The following is a 17904-nucleotide window of genomic DNA, read 5'->3' on the forward strand; positions in this document are numbered from 1 at the left end:
TTACTGTGGCATGCATCACTCCATAGTCATGGAAGAAGCACCTAAAACAAAATTGATGATGAAACTACTTTCAAGCCCAGTGCAGGTACCATTTTTTCACCTGGAACGAGCAAGTCTATTTCTAACACTAGGTGCCGCTGATTTATAGTATTTATATATGGTATTTTTTTCTCCAAAATTTACAAAGGCAAACCAACAGCCTCTGATCCAAGTGATCAGTAACTTTTTCCCCCCTTTGCATCAGTCAAAGGGTTCTCCACTGAAGATGAAAATGTCATTTTTCAGAGTTAATGATTAGAAATAACACATTGAATCAGAACCTCAGCAGCTGCATCTCATTAACTAGAAAAATGAATTGCTCGAACAGAAGCCTCCTGAAAGCACTTGTAATAGTACTTAACACATTCAAATAGATCACCAAACATTCCATGGTAGGCTTGTGCATATTTCACTTTGAATGCACTTCAGAATGACACTTTTTTTTTCCCAATTGGAGAGAAGACCATATGATAGATGTATTCAAATTAGCAAGGCTCAGGACTGTAGAGGATTAGTAAGGGGTATTTGGTATAGGATGGCAGAACCAGAGGGCACAGATAGAAGGTGAAAAGGGGGAGATTCAGGAAAACGCTACTGAGAGGATAGCTTACCCCGGGGGGGGGGGCTGTAGGGGAAAGTAGCTTAGATCGGTTTCAAAGTAAAATTTGACAATATCTTGGGAGTAAACCACAATTTAAAACTCAAAGGACAGCAGGAAGTTGGACTAGGTTTTCCATGTTTCGCTTTCAGTAAGATAGCACAGCAATCACAGATGTACAAGTGAAGCTTACCACTAAGTTAGAATGTTGCTGGGCTGTACCTTACCACCATGACCACACAGTATAAATATCTGAAGGTAATTATAAAGCAGTAATTTAACTGAGAAACTCACATTCATTAACTAGAGGTACCTCAAGTTTCAGGATTGGCTAAACCCCAATTTCGCTTTACTGCCCTGCCACTATTTACAACGTTAGAGTGTCATCTTAACTTGTCTTGTTAATAGTCTAATTCCAACAGTGTGAACTTCAAAAAGAAAAAAAAATTGCAACAGTAGTAAGGTGCATTGCTATTACAATCCATCCTTGCTGAGTGTGAGTATGTTTTTACACTTTGTTCTCCATTCCATTGTTAGCCAGATTGTTCAGGGTGCTTGCCCTTCAATGAACAGATCTCAATTTCCTTACAAGCTCCTAGCTATTCTAACAAGGGAAACAAGATGATCAGGTTTTCAAATTCCTGTCTGTGCACATGTGGAAATGCTTCCATCACCAGTCTCTTGTAATCTGTGATTGGCTGTGCTACACTTGTATTGTGCAACTTATTAAAATGGCATGTCTATTCCTAACCGCAGGCTTGTCAGTGCCCGATTCCAGCCTCGTTTATTTCTTATGCAGACTTCTGAAATGAGTATACACCAGACAGTGAATGCTTTAAATGTTTCCTGCCACTTCCTATTTTACTAGAACATTTTTCCAATGTCTGAAAGATAAAAACCTGCGCAGTGTGATGGACAAAGAATGTAGGTCACGGCACAATCTTCAGTATTCTGGGGGTCATGGGAAAAGTTAACTGGTGTATATTTATATTAGTATTATCACACTACAGGTGATTAATCATTTCATCATTACTTAAGAGTTCTAGGCACAATGTAAATGAGTAAGGACAATCTCCTGAGTGTATAAAACGTCATGGTATACAAACAAGATTCAATTAGCAAAGCAAACATTTTGGTACGGCAGAAAAGGCGTCTTCAAAGGCCAAACTACTGGGTTAGAAATCATATCAAATCAGTCACAGCCTGCAAAAAGGACCATTGCCCTTAAAAAGCTCTTGAAATGGCAACTGTGAATCAATTTAAAGCTGTAAATGCTGCATTTACCAGACTAGAGTAACTGACTTCCTTGGGCTTAATATAATTCCAGAATAATTCAAGAATGACAAACATACACTGTTCCTCACATTGAGCAACTTCTCCTCTGACTCCACTCACTTCCTCCAAATTAAAGGTGTTACTATGGGAACCCGCATGGGCCCTAGCTATGCCTGCCTTTTCATGGGATATGTGGAACATTCTTTATTCCCATCCTACTCAGGTCCCCTCCCTCATCTCTCTTTCCGGTAAATCGATGACTATAATCGGTGCCGTCTCCTGCTCTCACCCCGAACTTGATAATTTCATTCACTTTATTTCCAATTTCCACCCTTCCCTCACCTTCACATAGTCCATCTCCGACTCTTCTCTTCCTTGACTTCTCCGTCTCCATTTCTGGCGATTGGCTTTCGACAAACATCCACTACAAGCCCACTGACTCCCACAGCTACCTGGACTACACTTCCTTCCAGCCCGCTTCCTTTAAGGACTCTATTCCATTCGCCCAGTTTCTCAGTCTCTGCCGCGTCTGTTCTGATGATGCCACCTGCCATACTAGTGCTTCCGACATGTCTTCCTTTTTCCTTAACGGAGGATTCCCCTCTACTGTGGTTGACACGGCCCTTGACCGTGTCCGTTCCATTTCCCGCATTTCTGCTCTCACCCTTTCCCCTCCCTCCCAGAACCATGATAGGGTTCCCCTTGTCCTCACCTTTCACCCCACCAGCCTCCACATTCAACGGATCATCCTCCGCCACCTCCAACGTGATCCACCACCAAACGCATCTTGCCCTCGCCTCCCCTTTCAGCATTCCGAAGGGACCGCTTCCTCCGCGACACCCTGGTCCACTCCTCAATCACCCTTAACAGCCCTTCTCCTTCGCCTGGCACCTTCCTGTGCAAGCGCAGGAGATACAACACATGCCCTTTTACTTCCTCCCTTCCCACTGTCCAGGGCCCCAAACACCCCTTCCAGGTGAAACAGCGATTTACTTGTACTTCTTGCAGTTTAATATGCTGTATTCGCTGCTCACGATGCGGTCTCCTCTACACTGGGGAGACCAAACACAGATTGGGCGGCCGCTTTGCGGAACACCTCCATTCAGCCCGTAAGGGTGACCCTGAGCTTCCGGTCGCCTGAAACTTTAATTCACCGCTTCACTCCCTCTCTGATCTCTGTCCTCGGCCTATTACATTGTTCCAATGAAGCTCAACGTAAGCTCGAGGGACAGCACCTCATCTTTTGATTAGGCTCTTTACAGCCTTCTGGCCTCAATATTGAGTTCAACAATTTCAAACTATAATCCCTGCCCCCATTTTTCATGCTGTATGATTTTGCCATTCCCATTTGCAACATTTTATCTTTCTTGCCTCTTACAAAAGCACAGTATGTTCCTTCAATTCCTTCCTCCCCTCCTGTCTCTGCACCTGCTTAATCTGTTACATCTCCAACTTTTTCCAGTTCTGATGAAGGCTTTCCATTTCCTGCTTTTTTCCAGTTCTGACGAAAGGTCTTCGACCTGAAATGTTAACTGTTCCTCTCTCCACGGATGTTGCCTGGCCTGCTGAGTTTTTCCAGCGTTTTCTGTTATTTCAGATTTCCAGCATCCGCAGTATTTTGCTATTGTATTACTGTTTAGAGCGTGTTCACTCACAACAAACTAATCGATAGAACTAATTTTATCCTCTTCAACCAGACAAACACTCATTTTAGATCCTAAAGGTATAATACTAAGATCCAGTCCTGAGAGAAGAGGCCTTTCAGCAAAATAAACTATGGAGACAGGCTTATTTAGAAACACACAAGCTGAGCTGTTTTAGTGCATGTAAGGAACGATGAGAAAATATTTGAAAAACTGCATTGTGCACTACAGAAGCACAATTTTGTTGGCACTGGCTCAGTGACAACAGCTAAGGAAAATCACATACAATTCTCAAAATGGCCACTCTCTATGTATACCACATAGTTGCTAGTGGGATGAAATTACTGGAAGAATTATTTTACATCCAGAATGCTAGAGGACTGCAGGTAAATTTTGGTTGGATGCATTAGTGTTCAATTTTCTTGTATTTCTCTCTTCACTGGCAACAGTTTTCTCCCGTCTCCCGAGGGCATCGGCTTCTTGTTGATAGAAGGTCCCTGGGGAACTAATACATCGCAGGATACTGACCCACTGGAGGCATCATACAGCTGTGCGCGATCCTGTTCTCATGCAACTGGTCTTCCAACAGTGGTCACCGGATAATAAGCAGTAGTCTAGCCATTTTCCTTCCCTAGCTGAGCTATTCATGGTGTAAACAGAGAGCCACTTCTATTTCATGCGACCCAGAGGAGAAAAAACTCAGGCTAGTGCTGAAATGAACTGGCAAGAATTTGTATTCCCCGTCAATTAGCCATCCAAATGTTGCTTTTATCAACGATACACCATTGATTGTATCTACAATTCAATCCATTTCAAAGCAAATTCTTCCACATTAGAATGATACAGCACAGAAGGCCTTTCAGCCCATCACACCTGTGCCACCTTTATGAAAAGATCATACTGCAGTTTCCTATTAATAGTTTAAACATAGCACAGGGCAAACAGATTTACTTAGGTGAAAACACATGGGCACCAATACATCTGTAGGTTCATAAATGCAGCACGGTTACGTTGATACATTAGGTTATCACTCGGAATGTTACATCTCCCTGTCCATAATAATTCACTTGTTACAGGCTATGGCCCGAGGCTATTCATTTTAAAATGGCTTCTATAACCACATCTCAAAGGTAAGACACAAAAGCTAAATTAAAGCCTCATAACTAAATATACCAAGCTCATTATAGACTTAGCTTAAGGTGACAAATACATATCAAGGACAGAGTACTAGCAGACATATGATGTAATCTACTCAGCTCAGTTCTCAGCAATAACCCAGGCTCCAACTGAGATGCTAAATGACCCTCAATCTGAAGATGAATCCCTGCAATTCAGCATCAACCATGATGATCCTGAAAAAACTACTATTCCACCATCATACCAGAGGATGCCCTCCCCACTCCAAGACACTTCTCTTTACTTTCATACTCAGTAAACCAAGTGATATTTAAATACACAAATATTTACACATTTATTTTAGAAAAAGTGGAATCAAAAATCAGGCATCTACACACTTAACACAAAATGTCACTGATGCAACACCTCACCGTTTGTAAACAGGAATGGGATTACATGGCATTCAGGTGCTTCAAAGTTTGAAAAGCAAACAGATATTTGGATAAATTTTGCACATGGAAAAATAACCTTGCAATATTCACCCATTGTCTTAAAGAAATAGCGCCTTTCATGACCTCAGGACGTCCCAAAGCGCTTTACAGCCAATGAAATACTTTTTGAAGTGTAGTCACGGTTGTAATGTAGGAAACATGGCAGCCAATTTGCGCACAGCAAGGTCCCACAAACAGCAATGTGATAATGACCAAATAATCTGTTTTAGTGATGTTGATTGAGGGATAAATATTGGCCCAGGACACTGGGGAGAACTCCCCTGCTCTTCTTCAAAATAGTGGCCATGGGATCTCTTGCGTCCACCTGAGGGGGCCTCGGTTTAACGTCTCACCCAAAAGACAGCACCGGACTGCCTCAGTATTGGCACGGGAGCGTCAGCCTGGATTTTCATGCTCAAGTATAAATATGTTGATGCAACTGGTCCAAAATCAGAGAGCTGTTTTTGACTAAAGAAGCGAGACTGAAAAATGTTCACAATAATAAACCTTTCAAGGTAGTTATCCAAACGGAGAAAACTCAGCACCAGCTGGAGACTACAGCTCTGGTTCACAAATACAATCAATGGCCAATTACATAATGGGCATCTCAGGAGCAGAGTCAATGACATCAGTTTGATTCAATTAAAATTAATTGTCTTATAAACATATCTAATAATCCCCAAAGTGACAAGTAAATTAGCAGAACTGAAAGCAAGCACCCCATCTTGTTTGTGCATTTAATGATCATTGAGAGGTGGTAGACTCTCCACAGCAGATATGCCTGCTTACATCACACTGTTGCCATGCCAGCACAAGTTATAGTCAGGGAACATTTGTAATAAAGTAAATTGGGCAAGAATACACGGGGATTTATTGTGCTTCAATATAATTTGTTCTAAAAATATATAACTAGCTGGGGGGGCCCGGCGTTGCCAGGGCTTTTTTAGGCCGCGCGGTTGATGGCCGCCCGCTGCCGCTCCCCCGCTCTGTGTCTCAGGCCGAGCGGTTGAGGGGCCCGGCCCGAGTGACCCCCAACTCACCTCCCGCTCCGGCGGGCCGGCGCAGCTGCCCCGCTCGCTGTGGAGGAAAAGCAAGGGAAAAAATGGCGGCGAAGTTTCAGGAGGCTGCAGGATTAGGTCCTGCCGGGGACGCACCGATTGGTCAACCATTAGGTCACTGAACTGTAGGATTGGTCAACCATCACATCACTCAACGCTAATGAGCGGTAGGATTGGTCAACCGCTAATGAGCGGATTTTTGAACGTTTTTTGTATACTGTCCGAACAATTTTTGTCTGACCAAAAAGTAAATACGCCTATGACACTCCCCTGATCATCAGCTTTCTTTTGATATAACATGCGTAGGTACGCTCTATAACTTTTGAGTGTATGACAGACAGACAGACAGCTTTTTATATATATAGATTACTGGTGGGAAACCATTTTAAACAATTCCACATCACTCCTAAGATGTACTCGTCCATTAATGAGAAGCTCCTGCTCAGGTATACGCGTCAGTAATGATCGAATTAGTCAAATGGGAACATGTCCGTGTTTAGCATAATGAATTATTTAACCTTAATCAAGATTTATACAAAAGCAACTTGCTACAAATTGTGAAGCGGTATAAAACTCCAAACCCAGGCACCAAATTTCACTTAAACCACATGATTTAACTTCAATGCATTCATAAAGGCTCAAAAAGACTCTTGTAATTGATTCTTTTTCTCATCAGCAGTGGCAGTCAAATTAATTCCTATTATTTGACATCAAAAGATGACGGCACTTACTCAAAGTAATACAATTGTCTTTAGGATACACGTCAGAGTCACTACTGAAAGAAATCAACTTTAGAAAAGACACCACTTTCTCCTCCGACTAAGGGTCCATGACATCACAACTTATATCCCCAGAGCCAGGCAAGATCAGAGGCTTTTGACAATTCTTGTTCTCGCTGTTATAAAAGGTGGTGAAACCAGTGGATTGCCATTGTTTGGTCCCTGCAATGGGAAAAGTCTGCCTCGGCACTTCTCCTGGGTTGAGGTTGGGAAATTCATTAGAAGGGTAGTCACCAACACTACCACTTAAAAGAATTCAAAACTTAAACCAGAAACTGCAGTCAGGGAATCCATGATTGCACAAAATGAACCGACACTGTACTAAAACGTTGTCATACCCCTCAGTCAGTGTTGTTACAATCAACAGGAAGGCACAGCAAACAAAAGCAAAAAAGTACAATACAAAATAACCCTAGAGTAATTCTAATTGTTCACCTGAAGTGCCATGAAACCAGATCGTTAAAACCATGCCCATTTATCTTTTAACAACTACAAATTAATCACAGCAGGAGACAAAATTTTCAGAATCAGATTACAAAAAGGTGGTTATCACAATTGTTTCCTCTTTAGCAGGAAACTAGCTACAACTACCTACTCTCAACTAGGAGACGAGAGTTTGAACAGGTTTCATCCTGGGAGAGATTGGCAAGGGAAGAGAGGAGAAAAATAAATGAGAATGAATTGCAGTCTCTTCTCCTAATTCCAGTGCCCCTGCTGGTTGGCAAAGAAAGAGCAGTCAATAGAAGTGTCACAATATAAAACTCAATTCAGAATTCCATTAATTATAGACTTCCCCAGGAAACAAACTGATTATATTTCATTTAATCACAAAAGGTTTGCAGATGCAATAAAACTACCATGGAGTATTACAGTATAATAGAGTTCCCAAGCATTTGCTGAAAGGATACAAAACACTAGAGAGATACATGCGAAACCCAAGCAGTTCATACTAACCCCTCATGTTCCAACCTTGTAGCCCTTCCAGATTCAAGCTGTTTCTCCGCCTTTCTCTTCCATCAATGCCAAAGAGGAGTTTTCATTTCCCCAAATTGTTATGCTCTGCCACGTATGTGCAATCAGTCCCAATTTCTCTAAGTTCTTGCCACCTCATCTACACCCTGAACTCCGTCTCCCCTCAGGTTTCAACTCTCTCTCCCCACTTGTCTAAAACATTGCACACAAAAAACACAGCGGTTGACATGAGATGAAAGAAAAAGGTGAAAACAGACAAGGGAAATGCTGTCAAGAATAAAGGGAAAATAAATCTAAAAAGGCAAAGAATGTAAAACTGATGAGTTTAAAAGGAAGTTAAAAATGGAAAATAATCAAAAAAGGAAACGGTGGATGTGATATAACGTAATAGGCTTCAGTACAAAGGAGTTTCAACTGATGAATATTGCTTCTGCTGACAAGTGGGTGTTTGAATTACAGGCAATTATGGCTAGCAACTCCAGTATAAAGCTGATATTAGTGCTGTGACATCACAAAAATAAAATAGCAAAATACTGCAGATGCTGGAAATCTGAAACAGCAGAAAATGCTGGAAACACTCAGGTCAGGCAGCATCCATGGAGAGACAGAAACAGTCAACTTTTCAGATCTGGGACTCCGTCACTTCTTCCAGCATTTTCTGTTTTGTCACAAAAATCAATCTTGCTGGCTTTGACGGCAGACAAGCAAAAGGATGTTTCTGTACCCAACTCATCCTACATATCCGACACACACTGGACGACACAGAATTAGTGTTTTAAAAAAACACAAGCTCCAGATTCTAACATTTAATATAATCTAGCAGATCACAAACATTAGGAAAAAAACATCTAAATGTAGACTTCCAATGGGCTCAGTTTTTGAATCAAAGACTGTTCTCGGTTAATCATTTATTTACTACTATACATATACAGTATTAGTGTTAATGTACTCACATTGAGCAGTGACATGGTTGCTCAGTAATTTAAGAATTGGCGTTCGGTTTATTCAACGGCTCAAAGCCTCATTACAGTCTAGTGATTAAGGAACATTTTCCATTTAAGACAGCAACAGGTCCCCCCAAATGTTAATATCAAAATCAAAATGAGATCGTCACATAAGGAAATGCTACACTACACCAGTCAACACTAAAAAAAAGCATTTAAAAGCTGATGCAAGTGTGATGTGACAGATGGCTCCAAACAAGCAAACTAGAAAAACTCTTCATACCCAGCAAGTATTTACATGTTTATCAAAATAGCTTATGTAAAGCACACAAGAAGCTTCCTCTGTATCCAAACCAAAAAGACCAGCCATGTTGCATGGCTATCACTGGTCTATCAGACCAAACATTGTGTTGCATTATGTTGCTTGCTTTACGGGTCTTGGCTGCCTGTTAACTTAGACACTAGTGGTGTACATCAGTCATCACTTTAAAAACATTTCAACTGAAGTATTCCACAGTAACCATCTCAGGTTAGAACTGCTACAAGAAACACACCTCTGACTTTGTTCCTATCAATTTAAATGATCAACACCATTTACACTATTTATTTCTACTACATCTGGCTGTTGTTCAAATACAACCTTAGTGTATGTATATTGTAGTGCTCTACGGGTTCATCTGAAAGTATGCCAGCACAGAAATGTTAACACAAATAATTTTTACTTGATACCTACGGTGAAAGAACACTTGGTTTCTGGAGCACGTTTGTTAAAATGTTACCATCCCATGGTGATGTAATGCAACAGTGTTACAAAGCAAAATTACTCAGCTATACAAATGTTAGCAATCAATGAATCATAGTGGCAATTTTAGCAGTGGGTATACACTACACAAAGTTATCATTCAAACAATATTCCTTTGTCTGCTTATTTTTAAACGCAGGTTAAGTATTCATCCACTAACAGTAAATTTCAGGCTAATGCATCATTAACGCCATAAAAAGAGACCGTAAACTGTTAGAGCTGTACGGTATCAGAATATGGTAGCCGCATCATTGTCTCATTTTCTGCATTGTGCTTTTGGAGCCCATACCAGTCCAACCTGGTTCGTAACTTGACATGTTTGAGACACAGATTACATGATCGGGTTTAGGTATGAATACGGGTAAGATTTGGCATGTATATTTATGTGGAAGATGCGTTTGAGGAATAAATATTACACGCTACGTTTAGTCCTCGTTCATACCTTAGCTTCCAAAAATACACCTCGGTTGGTAACAATGATTCAAATATATTGCCAATCTCAACTATACAACAGTGTGGGAGGAGGAAGTGGTGCAGATAATGAGCACTTCTCTATTGAACACCAAGTTCTCAACAGCCAGTTCAAGAACAGTGAGGCAACGCTGGAAGCAGGTCATCTGCCGGCCCTCGGTTAGAAAAATGGAAAGTCAGTGACATTGCAGAATGTAAATAAATTAAAGAGAAGTACAATCGACTGACTTGCTCTGTATTCCTAAATGTAATCAGACAGCCAACTGTTTATCAGCAGAATCTACTTCCCTCTTTTGTTAAAAGAAAGCAGAATGTTATGACAAATCATTCCTGTCAACATTTTAATAAGGTGGGTGGCTGCTTAAAGGACTGATATGGAGGTCATTTCTCCTTGGCTAAAGCCCTAATTCAGTAATAGATATTTTTTTGATAAGACATGTGACAGTAACGCTGGTACATTACTATATACATCAAGGTAAAGTTAAATTTATAGGGTATTAAGATTTTTTTGTTAAAATTCATTAAAGGGCTGTTCATTTAGGCCTGGTTTGCTACCTCTGTTGGAAAACCATTCTTCAGTACACACATGGTCTCCCCAAACAATAGGTTAACCTTTCATCATCCAACGTATTTCTAACAGCACTAGATTATTAGAAGTCACTGCCACCATTTCCTGGTTACACACACAATTTAGGAGCAGTGGTATTAAAGGAATAGTTCACATTTTGGCATCACTTAGGTTTATTCATTAAAAAACTACAATGTTGGGAACTAATAAAATATTAGCCCCAAGTATAAACATGTGAAATCCACTGCTTCCCAGAGGCTGTAATATCATAAATTGCAAGCTCAAAGCATACATATTTAATACATTAAAAGTTCCCATCAGTCTCTCACATCCCCCTTCACTTTAACGCCCCTATTGCTTCAAGGAAGCACACAATGCCACACAAGATCTGCTTGTATATTAGACTACTTCCTCTGGTTAATGATTCAGTGACAGGGGGCCAATAAGAATGTTCTAGAAGTACTTTTGAGTTGTTGGCAGCATGGAATGCTTTTCCAGAGGAAGTAGCTGATGCAGAGGCCATTGCATCTTTGGAGGGGGAAATTGGTAAATATTTGAAGCAGACAATATAGGGCCATTGGGGAAAAGGTAGGGGAGCAGGGATTAATTTGGTATTGCTTTGACAAAGCCCATTGTGGGCTGAATTGTCTCCTTCTGCAAACACACACCATAACTTAAGTCAATTAACTTCCTTGGAGACACCAAAAACGTGAATTGGTGAGGAGAAATGGCATTAAGATCTGAAAGAAGGAAATCACCACATTGCTAGCTAGATACCCCTGTTACAAAGCTGTGTTTTGAGCAGGTTATGAGGGGAGAAATAGGTATATATCAAATCAAAACGTACAGTGTGTTGCATTATCGCTGTAAAGCCAGTATCTGTCATATCGGCATGCAAATTATAACTGAACCTTATCTGCAAATCATTATGGCAAAGAGTATGCATGGACAATATGGCCGGCCACCCTAGTGTGCTGCAATCAGCTTTCCTTTACAGCTGAAAAAAGAAAAATTGTGCAACGCACGAGTCCGATGCCCAAAGTAATACCTCATACGGCATTTATTAAGTGGGGCAAAGCTTGTGTTCCCTTCTGTGATCGACAACAAAAGCACTTTTTTTTAACCATCTCGTGTTGATCAATCAATCGATGAATCAATCGGTTACTTTCGAGCTCCGGTTGACGGAGATGGAAAAATGAATAAGAAACATGCGGCAAATCGCCGGTATTAAAAAAAGTGCAATATCGCACATGTCGTGGTCGCTGTAAAAACTGTAAAGCTTAGGACCGGGCGCCAAGACACCGCCCTAACCGTAAGAAAGGGTTAGAGACGGGACAGGAAATGGGGCCATCAGACCCACATACATGGTTTCTTTCTTACAGATTAAAAAGAAAAAAGCAATTAATTTAAAATGCATTCATGCCACTTACATTTTTTGTAAAATTACTAATTGAATCGGTGTTTAATCACACAGCCCAGGTGGCAATACTCGGGAGGATTGGTGCAGGCCCCAATTATTAACTGATCCGAACCCGGCCTAAGTAATTACACATTTTGCATTTCTTTTAAATTCTTTTTTCAAAAATTGCAAACCAGGAAGTGATCCGCCATGTTACATTTATCAAATCAGAGAAGAAAAAATTCTCCAGCGTGCAAGTCATCTTCCGGGGTTTTATCTCCTCTCTTCTACCCTCAAAAAAATGTTTTTTCATTTAAAAAGGGATTATTTCCCCCCTTCCTTGCATTTACTCGGGTACCAGATTCGATTGAGGAGGCGAGGCGAAGCTGCCCGCACATGGACTCTGGAGCCCGACCACCGGGAGCAAAGCACCGCGCTCTCTGGAGCCCGGCCACTGGGAGCCCGGCCACCGCAGTCCCTGCAGCCCGGCCACCGGGAGCCGCGCGCTCCGGGCTCTCTGGAGCCCGGCCACCGGAGTCCCTGGAGCCCGGCCACCGGGAGCCGAACACCGCGCTCCCTGGAGCCCGGCCACCGGAGTCCCTGGAGCCGAGCACCGCGCTCTCTGGAGCCCGGCCACCGGGAGCCGAACACCGCGCTCTCTGGAGCCCGGCCACCGGGAGCCGCGCGCTCCGGAGCCCGGCCTCCGGGCTCTCTGGAGCCCGGCCACCGCGCTCTCTGGAGCCGCGCGCTCCGGGCTCTCTGGAGCCGCGCGCTCCGGGCTCTCTGGAGCCGCGCGCTCCGGGCTCTCTGGAGCCGCGCGCTCCGGGCTCTCTGGAGCCGCGCGCTCCGGGCTCTCTGGAGCCCGGCCACCGCGCTCTCTGGAGCCCGGCCACCGCGCTCTCTGGAGCCCGGCCACCGGAGTCCCTGGAGCCCAGCCACCGGGGGCCGAGCACCGCGCTCTCTGGAGCCCGGCCACCGGAGTCCCTGGAGCCTAGCCACCGGGGGCCGAGCACCGCGCTCTCTGGAGCCCGGCCACCGGGAGCCGCGCGCTCCGGGCTCTGCCCAGCCGTTGGCAGTCGGGCGGCGCGAGCCCCCTCACCGCCCCCGCCATTAACGATCACCGGTAACAGGTAGCCGGTTCCTCACATAATGTCACCGAATTACCCCGCCGCTCACCTTCCTTACCGTCCTCAATATATTTATTTAATAAGAACAAGCCTTTCCAACTCCAGCACCGACCTCTCTGTCGCACCGAATGAGCGGCTCCGCCCGACACTACCCAGGGGGCGGGGGCGGGGCCTGGCCCGCCACTTCCGGCGGGCGTGGCGACACCTACCGGCACCTTTCCATAGAAGATAGGAGCAGGAGTAGGCCATTCGGCCCCTCGAGCCTGCTCCGCCATTCAATGAGATCATGGCTGATCATCCAAACTGTCCCTGCCTTCTCCCCATATCCCTTGATCCCTTATCTAACTCCTTCTTCAATATATTTAATGAATTGGCCTCTACTGCCTTCTGTGGTAGAGAATTCCACAGATTCACCACTCTCTGGGTGAAGAAATTCCTCCTCATCTCTGTCTAAAAAGGCTTACCCCTTATCTTTAGACTGTGACCCCTGGTTCTGGACGCCCCCGCCATCGGGAACATTCTTCCTGCATTTAGTCTGTCTAGTCCTGTTAGAATTTTATAAGTTTCAATGAGATCAGCACTCATTCTTCTAAACTCCAGCAAGCATAAGCCCAATCGACCCAATCTCTCCTCTTGCGTCATTCCTGCCATCCCAGGTATCAGTCTGGTGAATCTTCGCTGCACTCCCTCCATGGCAAGAACATCCCCCCTCAGATAAGGTGACCAAAACTGCACATAACACTCAAGGTGTGGTCTCACCAAGGCCCTGTACAACTGCAGCAAGACATCCTTGTTCCTGTACTCAAACCCTCTCACTACTTGCCTTTTGCCTTCTTAACCGCCTGCTGCACCTGCATGCTTACCTTCAGCGACTGGTGTACAACGACACCCAAGTCTCACTGCACTTCCCCTTCTCCCAATCTATTGCCATTCAGATAATAATCTGCCTTCCTGTTTTTGCCACCAAAGTGGATAGCCTCGCATTTATCCACCTTATACTGCATCTGCCATGCATCTGCCCAATCACCCAACCTGTCCAAATCATACTGGAGTTTCTCGGCATCCTCCTCACAGCACACACGCCCACCCAGCTTTGTGTCATCTGCAAACTTGGAGATATTACATTTAGTTCCCTCATTTAGATCATTAATATATACAGGAAACTTTGGTTTATCCGGAGGTTGTATGTCCGGGAGCCTCGATCTAACGGCAGAAATCAGCAGCCGTTTTGGTTAGGTTTTTTTTCTTCTAGCATTTTTTTAACAGTCAGGCTCTGGAAAGCGTCTCTGTAGCTTAGCAACAGCTTCAGAGACGCTTCCAAGGTACGGGCCGAGTGTTTACAAGCTGTTGCTAAGCAACAGTGTTTGTTGTCAGATACGGAGATGAAAACCTCCGTATCCTTCAACATTAGCGCTGGTCTATCCAGAAGTTTTGATAGATCGGCAGCAGCTCGGTCCCGTTGGTGCCGGATATCGTGAGGTTTCCTGCATTGTGAATAGCTGGGGTCCTAGCACCGATCCCTGCGGTACCCCACTAGTCACTGCCTGCCACTAGGAAAAAGACCCGTTTACTCCAACTCTTTGCTTCCTGTCTGCCAACCAGTTCTCTATCCAAGTCAGTACCTTACCCCCAATCCCATGTGCCTTAACTTTACACGCTAATCTCTTATGCGGGACCTTATCGAAAGCCTTCTGAAAGTCCAAATACACCACATCCACTGGTTCTCCCTTATCTATTCTACCAGTTACATCCTCAAAAAATTGAGTAGATTAGTTAAGGACAATTTACCATTTGGAAATCCATGTTGTCTTTGACCGATCCTGTCACTGTTTTCCAAGTGCTCTGCTATTACATCTTTTATAATGGACTCTAGCATTTTCCCCATTACCGATGTCAGGCTTACCAGTCTATAATTCCCCGTTTTCTCTCTACCACCTTTTTTGAACAGTGGGGTAACATTAGCTACCCTCCAATCCATGGGAACTGTTCCAGAGTCTATAGAATTTTGGAAGATGACCAGCAATGCATCTACTATTTCTAGGGCCACTTCCTTAAGTACCATAGGATGTAGATTATCAGGCCCTGGGGATTTATCGGCCTTCAATCCCGTCAATTTCCCTAACACCATTTCCCTACAAATACTGATTTCATTCAGTTCCTCCCTCTCATTAGACCCTATGTTCCCCAACATCTCTGGGAGGTTATTTGTGTCCTCCTTTGTGAAGACAGAACCAAAGTATGTATTTAATTGGTCTGCCATTTCTTTGTTCCCCATTATAAATTCCCCTGATTCTGACTGCAAGGGACCTATGCTTGACTTCAATCTTTTTCTCTTCACATATCTATAAAAGCTTTTACAGTCAGTTTTTATGTTCCCTCTCATACTCTATTTTCCCCCTCTTAATTAATCCCTTTGTCCTCCTTTGCTGAATCTTAAACTGCTCCCAATCCTCAGGTTTACTGCTTTTTCTGGCCAATTTATATGTCCTCTCCTTGGATCTTATGCTATCCCTAATTTCCCTTGTTAGCCACGGTTGAGACACCTTTTTGGTTTTATTTTTATGCCAAACAGGGATGAACAAATTCTGTAGATCATCCATGTGATCTTTGAATGTTTGCCATTGCCTATCCACCGTCAACCCTTTGAGTAACATTCCCCAATCAATCCTACCCAACTCACACCTCATACCATCGTAGTTTCCTTTATTTAAATTCAGGACCCTAGTCTCTGAGTCAACTACTTCACTCTCCATCTTAAGGGCAATATGGGTGGCATTGGGTTGAAACAAAAAAAAATAGAATCAGCACACCAAGTGCTCCTTTTAGGCCGCCACGAATAAGCGATGGTCCAATCAATGTGAATCTTTTGAATTCTCTGCCCCAGACGGCTGTGGATGCTTAGTCATTGAGTGGTCGAGATCGGATAGATTCCTGCCTCCCTTTCGCGGCTATGTTCGCGCCCGGGTGGCCCTGGAGATGGAGCACACGGTGTCCACAGGCACGCTCGAGGCCTTCTGGAAAAGGTGGGCGCCGCGGGGACTGGAGTGCATCATCTTCCCCGGCCGATGTGATTTTGATTTAGGTCGATGGGCCTTGTTTGGCGTTTTATTGAGTTGCAATTAGGTGGCACACCAAAAGAGAGGAGATCGGATAGATTTTTGGACACTGAGGGAATCAAGGGATATTGTGGGAAAGTGGAGTAAAAAAAAAAGACTTGCATTTATGTAGCGCCTTTCACGTCTCAAAGTGCTTTACAGCCAATGAAGTACTTTTGGAGTGTGGTCACTGTTGTAATGTGGGAAACGCGACAGCCAATTTGCGCACTGCAAGCTCCCATAAACAGCAATGTGATAATGGCCAGATAAACTGTTTTTGTTATGTTGATTGAGGGATACCTCCCCTACTCTTCTTCGAAATAGTGCCATGGGATCTTTTACGTCCACCTGAGATAGCAGACGGGGCCTCAGTTTAACATCTCATCCGAAAGACGGCACCTCCGACAGTGCAGCACTCGCTCAGCACTGCACTGGAGTGTCAGCCCAGCTTTATGTGCTCACCATAAAGTAGAGTAGAGGTCGAAGATCAGTCATGATCTTATTGAATGGCGGAGCAGGCTCGAGGGGCCGTATGGCCTACTCCTGCTCCTAATTGTTATGTTCAAACTAAAAAAAAGGTGCCAAAATAAGTATCGAGTGCCACCAAAACAAAAGGATCTGCAGTCACTGGGCTGAGGGCTCCTGACCTAAGAAAAGCTGTGAGGAATGTGAACAGGAGAAGGGTGGAATGGAGAGGTGAAAAGAAAAAAACACACTCCCCTTTACTATCCAGGCACCTTTTATTAGAAAGTATCTATTAGTGGAAGACCTTTGACTAGACTGGATTGGACCAGGATAAATGTGGCTGAGAAAGATCATTTGATCCTTCTTAATTCAACCATCCAGAAATAAAACTACAATATCACAGCATCCAACTGTCCTTTGCCTCCACTAACCCAACACAGAATTTTGTTCCAAGCATTAACCACTGTTTGTGTGAAGAACCTTCTGCGGGGGAAGAGTGAACAGCCAAAGGTCGTGGTCCATATTGGTAACAACGACAAAGGTAGAAACATAGAAACATAGAAGATAGGAGCAGGAGTAGGCCATTCAGCCCTTCGAGCCTGCTTCACCATTCAATGAGATCATGGCTGATCATCCAAATTCAGTACCCTGTCCCTGCCTTCTCCCCATATCCCTTGATCCCTTTAGCCTTAAGAAATATATCCAAATCTTTCTTGAATATATTTAATGAACTGGCCTCCACCGCCCTCTGTGGCAGAGAATTCCACAGGTTCACCACTCTCTGGGTGAAGAAATTCCTCCTCATTTCGGTCCTAAATGGCTTACCCCTTATCCTTAGACTATGACCCCTGGTTCTGGACTCCCCGGCCATCAGAAACATCCTTCCTGCATCTAGTCTGTCCAGGCCTGTCAGAATTTTATAGGTTTCGATGAGATCCCCTCTCAATCTTCTAAACTCCAGTGAGTATAAGCCCAATCGACACAATCTCTCCTCATACGTCATTCCTGCCATCCCAGGTATCAGCCTGGTGAATCTTCGCTGCACTCCTTCCATGGCAAGAA

The 17904-nt window shown here is 43.8% G+C and overlaps 1 protein-coding gene across 3 annotated transcripts in view; it reads right to left on the bottom strand.

Annotated features, from left to right (window-relative positions):
* The window catches only part of arhgdia (Rho GDP dissociation inhibitor (GDI) alpha), a 51140-nt gene extending 37686 nt beyond the window's left edge, over window positions 1-13454 (bottom strand). Inside the window, exon 1 of one of the 3 annotated variants that reach the window (XM_085963871.1) lies at window positions 13341-13454. The gene's annotated coding sequence lies outside the window, so the exon portion shown is untranslated. The other 2 variants (XM_085963870.1, XM_085963872.1) reach the window with 2 other exon arrangements.
* Between the last annotated feature and the right edge of the window lie 4450 nt (window positions 13455-17904).

This window comes from Somniosus microcephalus, chromosome 21, assembly GCF_052327205.1.
Source record: "Somniosus microcephalus isolate GS21.2 chromosome 21, FLI_Smic_1.0, whole genome shotgun sequence".
NCBI classification, from domain to species: Eukaryota; Metazoa; Chordata; class Chondrichthyes; order Squaliformes; family Somniosidae; genus Somniosus; species Somniosus microcephalus.